Consider the following 18033-nt stretch of genomic DNA (forward strand, 5'->3'; position numbering starts at 1 on the left):
CAAAATCTCTTCAGTCATTCAATCAGTGAACATTAATAACACGAATATCATGGATATAGCTCTAGATTCCTGAAAAAATTAGAAGTTATCAATAGGGACTCCTTAAACTTCTTGCCGACCCATACTGTACTCCACATTCCACCCCACTTGCTCCGTCTAACACTGTGCTCCAGCCACGCTGCATGTCTTACCACTCCCTGAGCAAGTTACCAGTTGCTCCTGTTTCTGGGTCTTTGAAATCACCATTGACACAACCTGAAACAACTTAACATTACTCCCTTCACTTGAACAAAATTGAACTTCACTGTTGAGACTTCAAGGCTTAGTTCAGATGTTTCCTCCTTTGGGAAAACTTTCCTCCTTACTTATCTATTTCCAAGCAGACTGTTGGCTTCATATCTGTATGAATCACAGTTGTATTTCTAGTACTTAGAAGTCCTTGGTATATAGTAGATGTTAGATAACAATAGGTTGAATGAATAAATGAATTGAATGAATGAATAATGATGATATGAGAGAAGTCTAAGACAAAATTCCTTTCCTCAAAAAGGGAGAAATGATCACACAATAACACACATGAAAATATAAAACCATAGCATAGTCTTGTGTGTGCTTAGTCACTCAGTCATGTCCAACTCTTTGCAACTTCATGGACTGTAGCCCACCAGGCTCCTCTATCCATGGGGATTCTCCAGTGAAGATTACTGGAATGGGTTGCCATTTCCTCCTCCAGGGGATCTTCCTGAACCAGGAATCAAACCCAGGTCTCCCACACTGCAGGAAGATTCTTTACTTTCTGAGCCAGGGAAGCATAGTGTTATCCCTAGAAAACACACACACACACACACACACACACATGCACACACAAATAAGGACTTAAAGCTAAGGAAGTAAATCAAGGAAGTAAAATGGAGCACTGAGTTGTAGATTAACCCCCAAAAACTATAGGCAAGGGGGAACAGAGGAAAAGCAAATAAAAGATAATATCAAGCTGACAGAAATACAGCTAAATCAATAATTACATTAAATATAAATGGAGTTAATACTTCAATTAAAAAAGCAGAGATTGTCAGATTGCATATAAAAGTAATACCCAGTGATATGCTGCTTATGAGAGATCCGTTCAATATAAGGACACAAATGGGTTGAAAAATAAAAGGATGCAAAAAACCATGCTAACAGTACCGGAACTGTCAGCCCAAAGGCATTTTGATAAACAGCTTAATCAAGTGGGATAAAGTGCTCCCAAGAGTACAGTAAATATGAAAAGGGACAATAATAATTAGTTAAAAGAGACTTTTTTAAAGATTTAAATTAAAATAAATTAAGATTCCAGCTAGGCCCACCCAAGCCCCACTCCTGTCACCCCAGGATCTTTCTAACCAACCAGCAGGCCAGCACAGCCTGAGGACCTTCTGGGACCCACAGCCAGCTGCTCTGAGACCTGAATGTGCCCACAGTGAGATCACATATGAGGCAGAGCCTAGGAACCAACAGGGCTGGAGGCATGCCCAACCACCAACACTCCCACAGTAGTTGGCCCTACCACAACGGAAGGGAGCATGCAGCCTGCATAAAGTGCACCCTTAGAACGTATAGATATGGTGGCCAGAGGACAGTGTCCTGCTGGCCCCATAGGACATCTCCTACGCAAGCCTACTTTTTCAAGATCAAAAAACTAACCCATCTACCTAATATATGAAAATAAAAACAGAAAATCAGACAAAAAGAAGCGACAGAGGAATACGTTTCAAATGAAGGAACAAGATAAACCCCCCCAAAAAGAACACGTGAAATGGAGATAATTTTCCCAAATAAAGAGTTCAAAGTAGTGATTATAGATATGCTCAATGAACTCAGGAGAAGAATGGATGAACACAGTGATAAGTTTAACAAAGAGTTAGAATACAGAAAGAAGAACCAAACAGAGCTGAAGAATATGATAACTGAAATTAAAGAGACTAGAATAATCAACAGTAGATTAGATCATAGGAACAGATCAGTGAAGTGGCAGAGTAGTGCAAACACTCAAACTGAACAAAAAAAAAGAGATTTTTTTTTTTAAATGCAGGCAGTTTTCAAGACTTCTGGAACAACATCAAGAATATTAACATTTACATTATAGAGGTCCCAGAAGGCGAGCAAGAGAAATTGCAAAGGACATATCTAAAGACATACTAGCTGAAACTTCCCTAACCTGGGAAAGAAAACAGACAACCAGGTCTAGGAACCACAGAGTCCTAAACAAGATCAAACCAAAGAGATCCACTGTGTAATTAAAATGGCAAAAAATAAGACAGAGAATCTTAATAGCAGCGTGGAAAAAGTAACCAGTCACACACAAGAGAACTTCTGTAAGACTGTCAGATTACTTTTCAGCAAAAGCTTTTCAGGCTAGAAGAGTGTCACAGTATATTTAGTGATGGAAGGAAAAACCCCAAAGCCAAGAATATTCTACTAAACAGAGCTATTACTCAGATTTTATGTAGAGATAAAGTTTTACAGACAAGCAAAAGCTGTGAGTTCAGCACCACTAAACCATTACAAGAAATGTTAAAAGGACTTTTCTAAGGGGAGAAAAAGACTATAACTAGAAATATAAGAATGACAAAAAAACTTATTGGTAAAGCAAATATACAGTAAAAGTAATATATCAATCACTTACAAGGATAAAAGGAAGGTTAAAAGACAAAATACCCACTCCAGTATTCTGGCCTGAAGAATTTTCAAGTGCATGTAGAATATTCTCTGTGTGCATGCTGTCACTTCAGTCACGTCCAACTCTTTGCAAGCCTAGGGACCATAGCCCACCAGGGTTACAGTCCATGTGATTCTCCAGGCAAGAACACTGGAGTGGGTTGCCATGATCTCCTCCAGGGGATTTTCCCAACCCAGGGATTGAACCCTCATCTTCTGGAGCTCTTGCATTGCAGGAGAATTCTTTACCACTGAGCCACTGGGGAAGCCCAGAACATTCTCTAGGATAGATCAAATGCTAGGCCTCAAAACAAGTCCAAATAAATTTAGTAGATTGAAGTTATATCAAGCATCTCTCCTGACCACAAAGGTATGAGACTAGATATCATATACAAGAAAAAAACTGCAAAAAACACAAACCCTTGGAGGCTAAACAGTATGCTACTAAACAATCAATAGGTCACTGGAGAAATCAAAGAGGAAATTTAAAAATATCTGGGAACAAATGAAAACAAAATGATCCAAAATGTATGGTACACAGCAAAAGAGTTCTAAAACGGAATTTTACAACAATAAAACCTCACCTCAGGAAATAAGAAAAATCACAGACAACCTAACCTTACTCTAAAGGGACTAGAAAATGAAGAACAAATGAACCCAAAGTTAGTAAATGGAAAGAAATTATGAAGATTAGAACAGAAATAAATGAAATAGAGATTAAAAACAGTAGAAAAGATCAATGAAAGCTAGAGTTGCTTCTTTGAAAAGATAAAATTGACAAACCTTGAGCCAAATTCATCAAGAAAAAAAGAAATAAGGGCCAAATAAATAAATTCAAAATGAAAAAGGAGAAGTTACAATGAACATGACAGAAATAAAAAAGATCATGAGACTACTACAAGGCCATGAAATTTTTGCACCTTGTTTGATGTCCCTGTATATGTTCCAGTATCTCCTAGTTTATAGTCTCTGAGAACTTGAATAGAATTTGTATCCTACTGTTGCATGATAATTGTATAAATCTGAATTATGTTGAATTGGTTCATAGTGCTTTTTAGGTCTATTATACCCTTCCACTTTTCTGTATATTCATTCTATTAATTTTTGAGAGTTTGATATTGAAACTCCAACAAGAAAATCTTAATTTTGTTGTGGTTGTTCAATCACTAAATCATGTCTGGCTCTGCAACACCAGGCTCCCCTACACTATCTCCCAGAGTTTGCTCAAACTTATGTCCATTGAGCTGGTGATGCATTCCAACCATCTCATTCTCTGCCTCCTTCCTTCTCCTTTGGCCTTCAATCTTTTCCAGCATCAGGGTCTTTTCCAATGAGCTGCCTCTGTGCATCAGGTGGCCAAAGTATTGCAGCTTCAACTTTAGCATCAGTCCTTCTGATGAATATTCAGAGTTGACTTCCTTTAGGATTGACTGGTTTGATCTCCTTGCAGTCCAAGGGACTCTTCAAGAGTCTTCTCCAGCACCACAGTTTGAAAGCAAAAAATCTTAATTTATCTACTTAAAAAATAATTGTAATAATAGTGGAATTATATGTAAGTTTGTTCTGCATTTTCTGTCTCCTGTAAATGTGTTATCATACTTTCATAATTTTAAAAAAAAGAAGAGAAAAAAAGAAATTGGAACAGAAGGAAAACTGTCAGTTTGCAGATAACATAATACTATGTACACACTCCTTCAGATGCCACTAAAAAACTATTAGAGCTCATCAATGAATTTAGTAAAGTTGCAGAATACAAAATTAATTTACAGAAATCTGTTGCACTTCTATGAACTATGAACTATGAACAATGAACTATCAGAAAGTGAAACTAAGAAAGCAATCCCATTCACAATTGTATCAAAAAGAATAAAATACCTAGGAATAAATCAAACCAAGGGGTTAAAAAACCTATACTCAGAAAATTACAAGGTTAATGAAAGAAATGAAAGATGACACAAATTGAAAGATACACTATGCCCTGGGTTGGAAGAATTAGCACTATTAAAATGACCATACTATCCAAGGCAATTTATAGATTCAACAGAATCCATATCAAAAAACAAATGGCATTTTTCACAGAATCAGAATAAAAAATTCTAAAATTTGTATGGGAACACAAAAGACCCCAAGTGGACAAAACAATCTTAAGAAAGAACAAAGTTAGAAGCATCATGCCACCAGATTTCATACTATACTACAAAATGACAGGAATCAAAATTGTATGATACTGACACAAAGACAGACATATAGGTCAATGGAACAGAATTGAGAGCCTAGAAATAAAGCCACACTGGTATGGTCAGTTAATCCACACAACGGAGGCAAGAATACACAATGGGGGAAAGATAGACTTTTCAATAGTGTTGGGAAAACTGGTCTGCAACATGCAAATTGATCGAACAGGACTATTTTCTCACACCATATAAAAAAATTAACTCAAAATGGATTAAAGACTTAAAGACCTGAAACCATAAAACTCCTAGATGAAAATAGAGGTAGCGTATACTCTTTGACACTGCCCTTAGAAATATTTTTGGGTTATGTCTTCTCAAGCAAGAGAAATAAAATAACAAATAAACAGGTGGGACTACATCAAACTAAACATTTTTCACAGCAAAAGAAACTATCAATAAAATGAAAAGGCCACCTACTGAATGGGAGAAGATATTTGCAAATGATACATCTGGTAAGGGGTTTATATCCAAAACAAAGAAGTCTTACAATTCAACATCAAAAATTCCAACAACCTAATGAAAAAATGGGCAGAGAACCTGAGTAGACATTTTTCCAAAGAAGACATACAGATGGCCAACAGGTACATGAAAAGATGTTCGAAAGTACTCATCATCGGGGAAAAGCAAGTCAAAATCACAATGGGATATCACCTCACACCTGTCAGAATGGCTACCATCAAAAGGCAACAAATAACAAGTGTTGAGGAGGATATGGAGAAAAGGGAACCCTCATGCATTGTTGGGAAAAATGTAAATTTTAAATTTGTAAAATGTAAATTGTAAAATGTAAATGGTGCAGCCACTATAAAAAAACAGTATAGAGATTCCTCAAAAAATTAAACATAGAACTACCATACAATCCAGTGATTACACTTAATGAAATCTTGGCATTTGTGACAACATGGGTCATCCAGAGGGTATTATGTTAAGTGAAATAAGTTGACAGAGAAAGACAAATACCACATGATTTCACTTATATGTGGGATCTAAAAGGACAAATTAACAAACTTAACAAAGCAGAAACAGACTCACAGATAAAGAAAACAAACAGATAGTTGCCAGAGGGAGGCAAGGGTGAATGAAATAGTGAAGGAGCTTAAGAGGTTAAAAAAAACTCTTAGCCACAAAATGAATGAGTTATGGAGTAACATTCTATATCCATATTACACAATCCATCCATTTTCCTATTTATGAATGTTTAAAATGTTGAAGTTGCTACAAGTGTTCCTGGAGAGAGCCACAAGGACATTTTGTGCATATGTCTATTTTCTGTGGATTGTTTACTTGTATTTTTAAAATTGAACTTGTGTTGACATCAGTGAGTATGAAAGAAGAGAGGCTAGCAGAGGTAACTGCTCTTGCTCTGCCCAGTAGCATATTGGACACCTTCCAAACCAGGGGGCTCATCTTTTGGTGTCAAATCTTTTCGCCTTTTTATACTGTTCATGGGGTTCTTGTGGCAAGAATACTGGAGTGGTTTGCCATTTTCTCCTCCAGTGGACCATGTTTTATTAGAACTCTCCAGTATGACTGATGCTGAAGCTCCAATACTTTGGCCACCTGATGTGAACAGCCAACTCATTGGAAAAGACCCTGATGCTGGGGAAGATTGAAAGGCAAGAGGAGAAGAGAGCGGCAGAGGATGAGTTGGTTGGATGGCATCACCGATTCAGTGGACATGAACTTGGGCAAACTCCGGGAGATAGTGAGAGACAGGGAGGCCTGGCGTGCTGCAGTTCATGCGGTCGCAAAGAGTCAGACATGACTTAGCGACTGAACCACACAACAAGGCTAGCAGAGGTGGGCGGAATTTGTGAGGACAGTAGAAGGAAGAATACAAAGTTGGTGGCCACACTGTAGGTGACTCCTTCAGCAAGCAGAATCTGTTCAGAGCACATAAACACCTAAGAGAGGGAATTGCTGGCAATGTTAGTAAGATACCCTTCGACGTGACCAGATGGCACCAAATTGCTTTGGACAAATTTTACTACCACAAGCAGGGTCTAAGAGCTGCTCTGCTCCATGTACATACCAAGACTTACAATTTCCAGGCTTTTTAATACTGACAATCCAAAGAATGATAAATAAATAGCTCTTTTGTGATTGTGGCTTTAATTCACACTGCTCTGATACTCAAAGGTTAAGCATTTTTATATGTGATAAATGTAATTGACAATTAATTGTATTTGTTATGATTTATTGCACATTCTTTATAAGTTCTATATATTAATTCTTTATAGTTAAATGAATCACATTTATACCAGCATGTCACTTCTCTTCTTAATCTTACTTTTTTTGAGTTTCTACAATTTCTTCAGAAGTGAGAAAAGCAAGATGTACATATCTCAGCAACAAATAACACACCCAGTGCCAAATCTTGGCTTCTAACACCATTCCCCAATAAAAGGAATCCAAGCTACTTGGAGAAATGGGATTTTACTGCAAACATATTTATCAGTAAGTGAATATATTAGTGTTTTAGTATGTGAACTTTCACACATGGTTATCACAGTGAATAAATTTTCCTACAACCTGCTTTTTTTCCTCTCTTGATTTACAATATTCACACAGGTTGATGTGTGGCTCTATTTCATTAATTTTTACTGTTGAATAGTAATATATATGGAATCATAGCACATACACCATACTAATCTGTTAATAACAGGGGAAATCCTCTGTACTATTCCTCAATTTTCTGTAAACATAATACAGTTTTTTTAAGTGTATTTTTAAAAAATGAATTTGAAAAGATATACACCAATTTCAAGATGATGGTTATTACCCTCAAGGTAGAGAAATGGAGGTCATCCAGGGTTTGACCCATGATGTTAACTTACTTAACCACGTGTTTAAGAATGCAAACCCTGGGACTGGGCTGACTTGCTGAGTATCACAGAGGAATGCAGGTCCCCTGTGCTACCCAAGTTCTGTGGAAGGACAGGGCAGGACGGTCTGGGAAGAGGATGGCTTTCAGGAGGATTTCCAATAGGAAGTGAGGCTAGAGGTGGGTGGCTAGCAGACGAGAGGAGAGAAGGATAGTTTGAGGGGAATCCCAGGTGGGACGTTCGCTGAGATTGGGTGTGTAGCGTCTGTGTAGTGAGGCTCTTAAGGGAACCACATGCATGAGGCTTAGGCAAGAGTCAAGAGCAAGAAGACTGGCAACACCAGTGAGGGCTTTAGATCCGCTCCTGCTTCTGTGGACAGCAGACTGCGGGCCCTGCATAGGTCTGACCCTGAGCCCTCCCACAAGACTTCCATTGTCTGTCTACTAGAAAGCTCTTCACAGCTTCCTCTACCCAAAACACCATGCCCTCCTGGCTTCTCAGGCTTTGCTGCAGGAATATGCAGGGCAGAAGTGTGTGTGAGGGGGGCTGATAGCTACTGTAGGGATGCTTGGGCTCAGAAAAGTAAAGAAACTGGACTGTCACCCTTGGATGGGTCATTGGCTCCCCAAATATATGCAATCCAGCTCTGGGCAGAGAGGCAGGAGGAAGGAAATCTGGTCAGAGGCACAGCCTTGTACACAGTCTCTCGACAGCCTCCCCATCCTCCCTGTCACTGCCGTGTGCTCTGAACAGCCACGCTGTGGTCCCCGACCAGATGCTCAAGCTTCCCATGGCCTCTGGGCCACTTCCCTGCCTGCGGTGCCCTAAGGGCTGCCCGGAAGTTTCAAGTGAGCACAGCAGAGGTAGGAAAGCAGATTAGCTGATGAAAGAGCTCAGTACAAGTTCTGAAACTCAACTGAAACTATTTTGAGGAGTGAGAATCACAGAATCCAAGAATTAAAAGAATCCAAGAAGACATCAGACATGGCAGACTCAGTGTCTTGAGTAAGAATTTCCTTCTGGTCAACCACACCATGGTGCAACAAGCTTGGCAACAGACCCCAGTCATTCTTTTCGAGACAGTCCTCGTGCAATATGCCTGCAAATGATGGATAACCTGGATCTAGTCACAAGGAAATATCAGACAAACCTAAAGGAACATTATGCAAAGCCACTGGCGGTGCTTTTCAAAACTGTTAGTATAATAGAAGACGCAGAAAGGCAAGGAGACATTCTAGGTTAAAGACAGCTAAACAGACATGCTAGCTAAAAGCAATAGAAGTGCGTGCATTCCAAGTCGCTTCAGTCACGTCCAACTCTCTGACCCCAGGGACTGTAGCCTGCCAGGCTCCTCTGTCCATGGGATTCTCCAGGAAAGAATACTGGAGTGGGTTGCCATGCCCTCTTCCAGGGGATCTTTCCAACCCAGGGATAGAACCTGTGTATCTTATGTCTCCCACATTGGCAGGTGGGTTCTTTACCAATAGCGCCACCTGGGAAGCGCATACAATCCTGTATTAAATCCTGGATCAAGAGAAAAATAAGGATGCTACTGGGACAATTGAAATTTGAATGTGGACTGTAGGTTATGTAAGATTATTATTAATATATCAAAGTATATCCTGATTTTGATAATTGTGCAATTTGATAATTGATCATTTGGTAATTATGACTATGTAAGAGAACATCCTTACCCTTAGGAAATACATACTGAAGTATTTAGAGGTAACGGAGCAAAATGTCTGCAATTTACTCTCAAACTTGTCAAAAAAATAATAATTATGCATAGAGAGAAAATGTTAAAGCAAGTGTGGCAAAATGTTAATTTGCAAATCAGAGTGAAGAGTAGTTAGAATTTCATAGCATCATTCGTGTTACTTTTCATAAGTTTGAAGTCATTTCAAAATAAAAAGCTAAACTTCTTTTTAAAGAAATAGCCCTATAGGGAACAAATCGTTTTCCTTCTGTGGAACTGAAAGCGATTTACCTGCCACAGTTGCTCTGCTCGCCGGGACCATGCAGATCACATTTAAGCCCTCTTTATGCACCCTCACATACATGAAGACAATTGCTGTGTCCTCTGCTCACCCCAGCAACCCATTTGCTATTCTTCTCTCATCCAGGTTGAATGTCCCCAGTGCCTCCAATCCTGACTCTCCTTCTAAGAGGTTGCGCCTCCCCATCTGTGGAGAACCCTCCTATGATCTCTATTATTTTCCTCACTTCTCTGATAGCAAAGGGTCCTGGCAGGGAGCTGTCATCAGCTTGCCTTAAGGGGTCTGGACTCCAAGATGCCAAACGCAGGACAGCAGGCCTCCCTGGTCAGGTTCGGGTAATCAGAGTGCATAGGAAATTGGGGCTGGGAGGTAATTTCCTTGAGCACTCCACAGGGAATGCAGAGTTGTGATTACCTAAGACCACTTGGAAGCATTGCAGCTGGAGTGGTGCTTTGCTGAATTTGGCAGCCCCAGGGGGAAATGAGGCTTTTTAAATCAGGAAGTCTGATTTGGCTAACGTCTCTACCCCGTCTGTCGTGCCATCCTCTGCCAGGAGTGAGGAGCTGCCTGGAGCGAGAAATCTGCTTGCTGGCAGTCATGGGGTGGGTGGGGGTGGGGGCCGCTGATGAGAGCTGGGAAAGGCGAGGCCCCAACAGGCCAGAGCCCCTGCAACCGTCATAACTCTGCTCCCACCTTGCTGTTTTCCACTCAGAGTATTTGAGAGATGATACAAGATGGAAGGAGGTCCCTGGTGCATCCCTCTGCTTGCTGGCAGGGTGTTCCCTAAGCTGACCTCAATAGACTAGAAAAGGCAGAAGCAGGAAGGTCTCATTTTAGAGCAGAGGACACAAACTCACAGATCATAGACCACGTTATACCTGCAAGTCCATTTTATTTAGCCTGTATACTTTTTCAAATTTTCTGAACCTGTAGAAAACATTTAAAAATCAGAAGATAATCTTGTTAAAAAGAAAAAAGACTTCTGCCTTTTGTCAAGAAGTCAGGAGTTCTGTATGCTCAGTATCAGGAGCTCTGTATCAACTCACGAAGAGCATCATCAACCCTTTTTAGGTAGGGCACAAGGGTTTTAGTTTGCCACAGTCCCCACCACTTCTTAATGCCTCCTTGACTGTGGGGTCTGGGTGACTTAGCATTTATCATCACATTTGCTATTTTCCTTACAGTGGGTTCATTTTTCTCTAACCTTGTTTTTCTCCAAAGATGGAAGACAAAAGACACCTTGAGCCTTTCAAGAAGAAACATTTTCCACACCTACCCACTTTGTTCCATCATGATCCATTTCTGCCTCTCTAACCCAGAAAACTAACAATTAACAATGTCTCGTTTTAGAATTGGATTCTCAGATTCCCCTGGTGCCCATATTGGAAATCCTTCCTTAGGACTCTCTTTCATCAGTCAAATGGATAAAAATAAAATCCTTCCCACATAAGAGATTATGGCCACCATTCCTCTGTTAACAAATCTTTTCTTAATTTAAAAATCATCAAAATTACCAATATCTGATGGCCTCATATGCTTCCGTGCAAATCCTGCAGCCCCTTGCTTGAGAGTCTAACCAGCCTCCAGCTCAGGGGGGAAGCTTCCCTCAGCCCCTGCCCCTCACCTCTTCCTGTCTGTCCAGTCTAGCTGTCCCCAGCACCCAGCTGGATAGCCAGTCCTGGGGCTGGTGTCGAGCGAGGAAGGAGGTGGAGAGAGGGCAGAAGGAATCATGGGCAGATGAGAGCACTCGTGGACTGGAGTGCAGAAAGAAGACAGAGGTTTGCTCAAGTCCTCTTGTCCCCAGAGAGCCCCAGATGGCGATCTGTGAAGGGGTTTCCAGGTGAGGCAGTCTCTCAGTTACAGAGATGCTCTCACAAGATTGAGGAAAGATGAAGACTTCCATTTATACCAAAACCACACAGGAGAGTACCACGAAGTCGAGTTTCTTTTTAATAAATCCTTTGATTAAATCGTGAACAATTTTGTGTGTGTGCGTGTGTGTGTGAAGGGCTTCATCTATTCATGTAGGCTTTTGTATGTCAGATTTGGAAATCCTGCCTTGGCATTTCTGCTTCTTTTTAACAACACTGGGGGGCTTCCCTAACGGCAGTGCCCAGGCTCCCCTTGGGCGCTGGGGGCCCCAGGTCGCTGCCCCCTCCCACACAGGCTGCCCGTCACAGCCTGTCCTGGGAGAGAGAGACAAGGGCCCTTAAGACTAAGTGAGGGCTGAGCGCTACAGAGAGGAGCCTTACCTGGGCAGGAAACGCTCTGGTCCTGAGGATGGGCGGGAGAGGAGGCAGGGTCAGAAGTCACGGGGCTCCGAGGGTGGTGCCTGCCGTTTCTGTACTGCCGGGTCACCTTTGCTCCTCGGACCTCGGGTTCAGCTTCCTTGCCCCTCCTGCCTGGAGCCCTCCTCTCCAACTGCCCCATTCAACTGCCGCTCCCACCACGCCTGTGAAGGGAACCCTGGGGGATCAACATTCCCTCTGCCCACGTTAAAGGGCACTGTCCCCTCGCAGGATGGCCCTGGGGCAGGGTCCCGCTCCTTCGGTGACAGCGAAAGCTCCTGTCATGGGCTTACCCAGCCAGCCTGCCACATCACCGCCTTGTATAAGAGGAGAAATTCCTTCCCCAGCTGGTCTTCCCTACAGTCAGGAGACCAAAGAACAGAGGGTTTTCCATGACTGATTTGGAGCAAGGCTCAGACTGTAGCCAAGTCTCCCCACTCCCAGGAGATAAGCATTTCTCCCTCTGTGTTCCTGCAAAGGTGAAGCAACTCTGAGGTCCAGGGATGGGGAAATCCAATCTTCAAAGCAGAAAACTTCATTCATTCATCCCCCATTCATTTGACCAAAAATAAAATGCAACTTGAGCTTAATTTTGTTTTCTTGAATTAAATGAAAAGTAAGTCCGGGATTGGCACTCTTGCATATAAAAGTTGTCTGCTTATCTCACTTCAAGCTTGCAAACTCCGTAACACAAGTAACACAGGTCTTGCCCAATTTCTTGAGTCCCTGTGAGTGGACGGCCTCGGTACCTTCCTCAGAACACATGCCCAGCTCAGCGGTGGCTGGAGGATTCCACCGCTGCCGGTGAATGGTTGGGAAGGAGCGGCATCTATAAACCCAGAAATAGCAAATCTCGATTCATTCTTAAGAACTATTTACCACCTTAGAAGGCCTTCTTCATCTGATTCACATGGATTTTACAACAAATTTTTCTGTAGCATTTCAAGCCTGCCGAGGCCTCTTCCTACTCTCCTCCTGATCAATTTCTCCCCCTGCTGGTTGTTCCTGACTCCTTCATACCCTAGGCGTGTAATTCACAGAGGAGACACAGGCAGAGAGTGGGCCTGTGGTTGCCAAGGGGTTAAGGGTAGAGGATGGAGTGGGAGTTTGGGGTTAGCAAAGGCAAACTATCATATATAGGATGGATAAACAACGAGATCCTACTGTATAGCACAGGGAACTATATTCGACATCCTGTCATAAACCATAATGGAAAAAAATATGAAAAAGAACATTGGGCTTCCCAGGTGGCTCAGTGTTAAAGAATCCATCAAGAGACATGGGTTCAATCCCTGCTTTGGGAAGATCCCCTGGCGAAGGAAATAGCAACCACTCCAGTTTTCTTGCCTGGAAAATCTCATGGACAGAGGAGCCTGGCAGGCTTTAGTCCATTAAGTCGCAAGGTCACGACTTACTGACTAAACAACAAACAACAATAAATATATGTATCAACATATAGATATACATAAAACTGAATCACTTTTCTGTACAGCAGAAATTAACACAACATTGTAAATCAACTGTACTTCAATAAAATAATTTTTTTTAAATTCACAGAGGAGGCCTCCCTCTCTTTGTGCCTGAAAGGGAGGTGGGAAATGGAGAAAGTCTACAGACAGCTGAAGCTGAAACTCCAATAATTTGGCCACCTGATGTGAAGAAATGACTCATTGGAAAAGACCCTGATGCTGGGAAAGATTGAAGGCAGGAGGAGAAGGGGACAACAGAGGATGAGATGGTTGGATGGCATCACCGACTCGGACATGAGTTTGAGCAAGTTCTGGGAGTTGGTGATAGACAAGGAGGCCTGGCACGCTGCAGTCCATGGGGTTCCAAAGTGCCAGACATGACTAAGCGATTAGACTGAACTGAACTGCAGACAATATAGGAAAATCTTTCCAGGAGGAAGTTTCCCTGAACTCAGGGGGGTGCTGGGCCCGCAGAGGCTCTCTCTCTGCAAGTCTAAGCTGTCTCATTTTATTTGCTTCCATGCCTACCTCCATAGAAGCACATCACAGCTAATAATATAACTTGACATTTGTAGGGCCTTTGTGTATCACAAAGTTCTGCCTCCTTTCATCACTGGATCTTCACAACAACCCCAGGAGGTCTCAGAAACCCAGCACAGACTCACTTTCACAATTTCCAAACAGATTCAAATGCTGTCGGGTTTATGGAAGGAGAAGAACAGGCAATTTTCCTCCATGTCTACAGACGGTCTATAGGGTTCTACCAAGATACAGTTTGAGGTGTCACATCCAGAAGATCATTTGGCCGATCACACAGCAGGTTGTGGCATGAATCACGGAGAGGGCCCGTGCAGTCTCCACCCCAGGGAGTCCTTAGGAGAAGGATAGACAAGCTCCTGTCCGGGTGGTGAGAGCACTCACAGAAGCTCTGGGCACCGAAGCCCAGGCAGGGAGTATACACCCCTATGGAGGGGGTTGCAGAGGCCGAGAATCCACTGGAGTACAAGAAGAGAATAAACATTTTAGAAATCCTTTCTAAATTGTCCTCCTTCTTATAGAAATTCTATTTTGTGTGTGTGCCAATATGTTTGTACACAACCTGTGTGTATATGCAGTACATCATGGTAAATAAGTGTCCACGCCTGTGTCAGGACTCTGATACTGCGCTCAGAGCAAAGTTTCAGGACCGCTCCTCTGGAGGATTTTCCAGTTCTATGAGGCCTTTATTCTAAAGTCACTCTCTGTCTGAAATCCTCCCTATTCCTGCCTTCACCAACAAAGCATAAAAGGCATGAACTCAATCAACCTCAAAAAATTGCTTAATACTAAAAAAAAAAAAAAGTATGTGTGTATGAAGGAGAGAGTGAAGGAAGGAAGGAAAAGAAGGCAGGAGGGAGGAAGCTGGGAGGTGGGGGAGGGAAGGAAGGAAGGAAGGAAGAAAGACAGAGGGGAGAAATAATAAAAGGAGAAAGAGACAGACAGGGAGACAGACAGGGAGACCTGGCTCGACTACTCCCGGAAGCACACACAGATCAGCATATGGAGTTGCACAGAATCGGCACATGTAGCTCTGGAATTGGATCTGAGCTCAGAGTATCTAAAATTCAATTTCTCCAGCTACAAAATGAGAATACTAACTTCCAACCATTGTAAATTAATTGGGGATTAGATAAAGCAAGTGTTTAACACAGTGTCTTAGACATAGTAAACAGTAAATGGTAGCTATTATTTGTGAAAAATAATTTTTTAATTAGCAAGATCGCACAGGGAAATAGGAATTTTACCTTCTGGGCTGCTGTTGGAAGGACACAAAGGATCTGCTAAAGGAAGGTGTTTGGGGTTTTCATTTTTGTTTGTTTGCCTGTGAAATCAGGAGAGAGATACAGGGGGAAGATCAAACAAAGCTGATGTCAAATGATTTTGCAAAGTAACTTGGAATTCGAATGGGCTTTTGAAACAGGAAGTGAAAGAAACATAAATGAGTGAACCAGACATGTGTGCATACTGCGATCAGAAAGCAAGCCTCTTGGAAAACACAAAACATGTTCTTGGGGAGAAAACTTGTGTTCTGGCTCAGCTCTGCCACTTAGAGTTTAAAGACCTGGGCACATCTTTGGAAGATAATAGTTTTTTATTTATTTTTAATTGGAGGATAATTGTCTACAACATTGTGTTGGTTTCTGCCATACAACAACGTGAATCAGCCGTAGGCACACACATGCTCCCTCCCTCCCGAGCCTCCCTTGCATCACCCACACCATCCCACCCCTCTGCATTGTCACAGAATGCCGGATTTGAGCTCCCTGCACCATACAGCAAATTCCTACCGGCTGTCTGCTTCACGTGTAGTAATGCATATGTTTCCGGGCTCCTCTCCCAGTTCATCGCATCCTCTCCTTCCTTCACTGTGTCCACAAGTCTCTTCTCCAAGTCTGCATTTCCACTGCTGCCCTGCATACAGGTTCCTCGGTAAGATTTTTCTAGATTCCATATATATATGTTAATATATAACATTTGCTTTTCTCTTTCTGACTTACTTCCCTCTTTAAAATAGGCTCTAGGTTCATCCACCTCATTAGAATGGACTCAAATGTGTTTTTCTATGGCTGAGTAATATTCCACATGTGGGAAAGATGACCCTCCATTCTCAGGACCAGGAAAATTATGCTCATTGTCAACTATTTTTTTTTTAATGATTGGGTCATGAAGTTCTTGTAACACATCTTTCTTCTTTCTTCATGCTAACTGTTAAGAAACTCAGAGTGAAAACTCTTAACCCTCTCTAGCTATGGTGCACAATCTTATGGCAAGTATTTTGTGTGGACATGCTCTGTAAGCTCTCAATCATGAATCGGGCACAAGTCCAGAACTGTGAAGTCTATTGATGAGTGTGGGGAAAGGGGTGAGGAGCAGCCCAGTAAATGCCGAGTGGGACTGCTGCTGCCGCTAAGTCACTTCAGTCGTGTCCGACTCTGTGCGACCCCATAGACAGCCACCCACCAGGCTCCCCCATCCCTGAGATTGTCCAGGGAAGAACACGGGGGTGGGGAGCCATTGCCTTCTCCGCGAGTGGGACTGGGACTGTCCTATTGGAACAGAAGGTTCTGAATCAATCAGTTGTTGCTTGAGTACGGCACAGATGACAAAGCATTTGGGAACCAAGGACTGGCCAGGAAGCATCATTATTAAGTGGGAAAATTATGCTCCTCTTTGCTGTAATGAGAAATGGTTTTGCCCTGTGACTGCTTAGAGCTCCTGCAATGGCCGCAGGAACTAGGGAAAGGTCAGCCAAGCAGCAACACTAGAGTGTGTGTTTGGGGATCACTCCCTGCTCTGAGCAAACCTTGCCCAAGCACAGTATTGGGTGAGGCCTTTCTCCCCAGCCCTTGCTACGCTCTTGCCCTTTCTTTTTTTTTACAATCTAATTTTATTTCGTTTGTTTTATTTTTCATTTTTGGCCACATCGCATAGCATGCAGGATCTTAGTTCTCTTACCAGGGATCAAAACCACGCCCCCTGCATTGGGAGCCCAGAGTCTTAACCACTAGGCCACCAGGGAAGTCCCCTCTCCTGCCCCTTCTATTCCTCCCTGTTTAAGAGTCAAGTCCCAAGCCAGCCAGTTAAAAGCCAGTTAAAAGCCAGTTGTGGGCAAGAAGCCTCTGTCTGAGACTCAGCTTCCCTCTGTAAAATCAAGAATGGAAATAAATGAAGTTTCTTAATCCTTTTTGTGCCATGGATCTCTCTGACATTCAGAATAGAGTTTCTAATGCATAAAATAAACTACACAGCAGTGGGAAGAAAACCAATTACACTGATACATAGTTAGCAAAACAATATGTAAAAAGCAAAATCAGATATTGTCATATGTGTGCTTCTCTACTGATACAGTAAATAACTACTATAATTTCAAAGCGGTGGTGCATATAAATGATATTTCGTGAGACTTCCCTGGTGGTCCAGTGGCTAAGACTCCACACTCCCAGTGCAGGGGGCTGGGTTCGATCCCTGGTCAGGGAACGAGATCCCACATGCTGCAACTAAGATCCCATGTGTCACGACTAAGACCCAGCACAGCTAAATAAATACATAATAAAATAAAAGAAATGATATTTTGAGACATCTAAAACAACTGAAGTGAGATTTGAGAATACTGATGATTTCTATTGAGGACAAAGTCACGAGTAGTACTAATACTATTATAGTTCGTTGTCTCATTCATAATCAATGGAAATTTCTGTTAGTAAAAACAAAAACAAAACAATTTCTTTTCCCATTCAAATTGATGGCTCCCCGGAATCTAGCTAAGCAGTGCATGGACTACAGGCTAAGAACATCTGAACTGACAATGTCTGAAGCTGCTTCTGACTCTGCCGCAGTTGGATTCCACAGAGTTGGATAGACTACGACACTTAGGCTAATGGGGGTGAAATGTTACTGTCTTAACAGCTGGTGGAAACTGGTTTTTGTTGGCTTGTTTGTTTAAAGAACTGCCTTGACCGGTCTCTTAAGGTAAACTATACGGC

This window comes from Cervus elaphus, chromosome 4, assembly GCF_910594005.1.
Source record: "Cervus elaphus chromosome 4, mCerEla1.1, whole genome shotgun sequence".
Taxonomy (NCBI): Eukaryota; Metazoa; Chordata; class Mammalia; order Artiodactyla; family Cervidae; genus Cervus; species Cervus elaphus.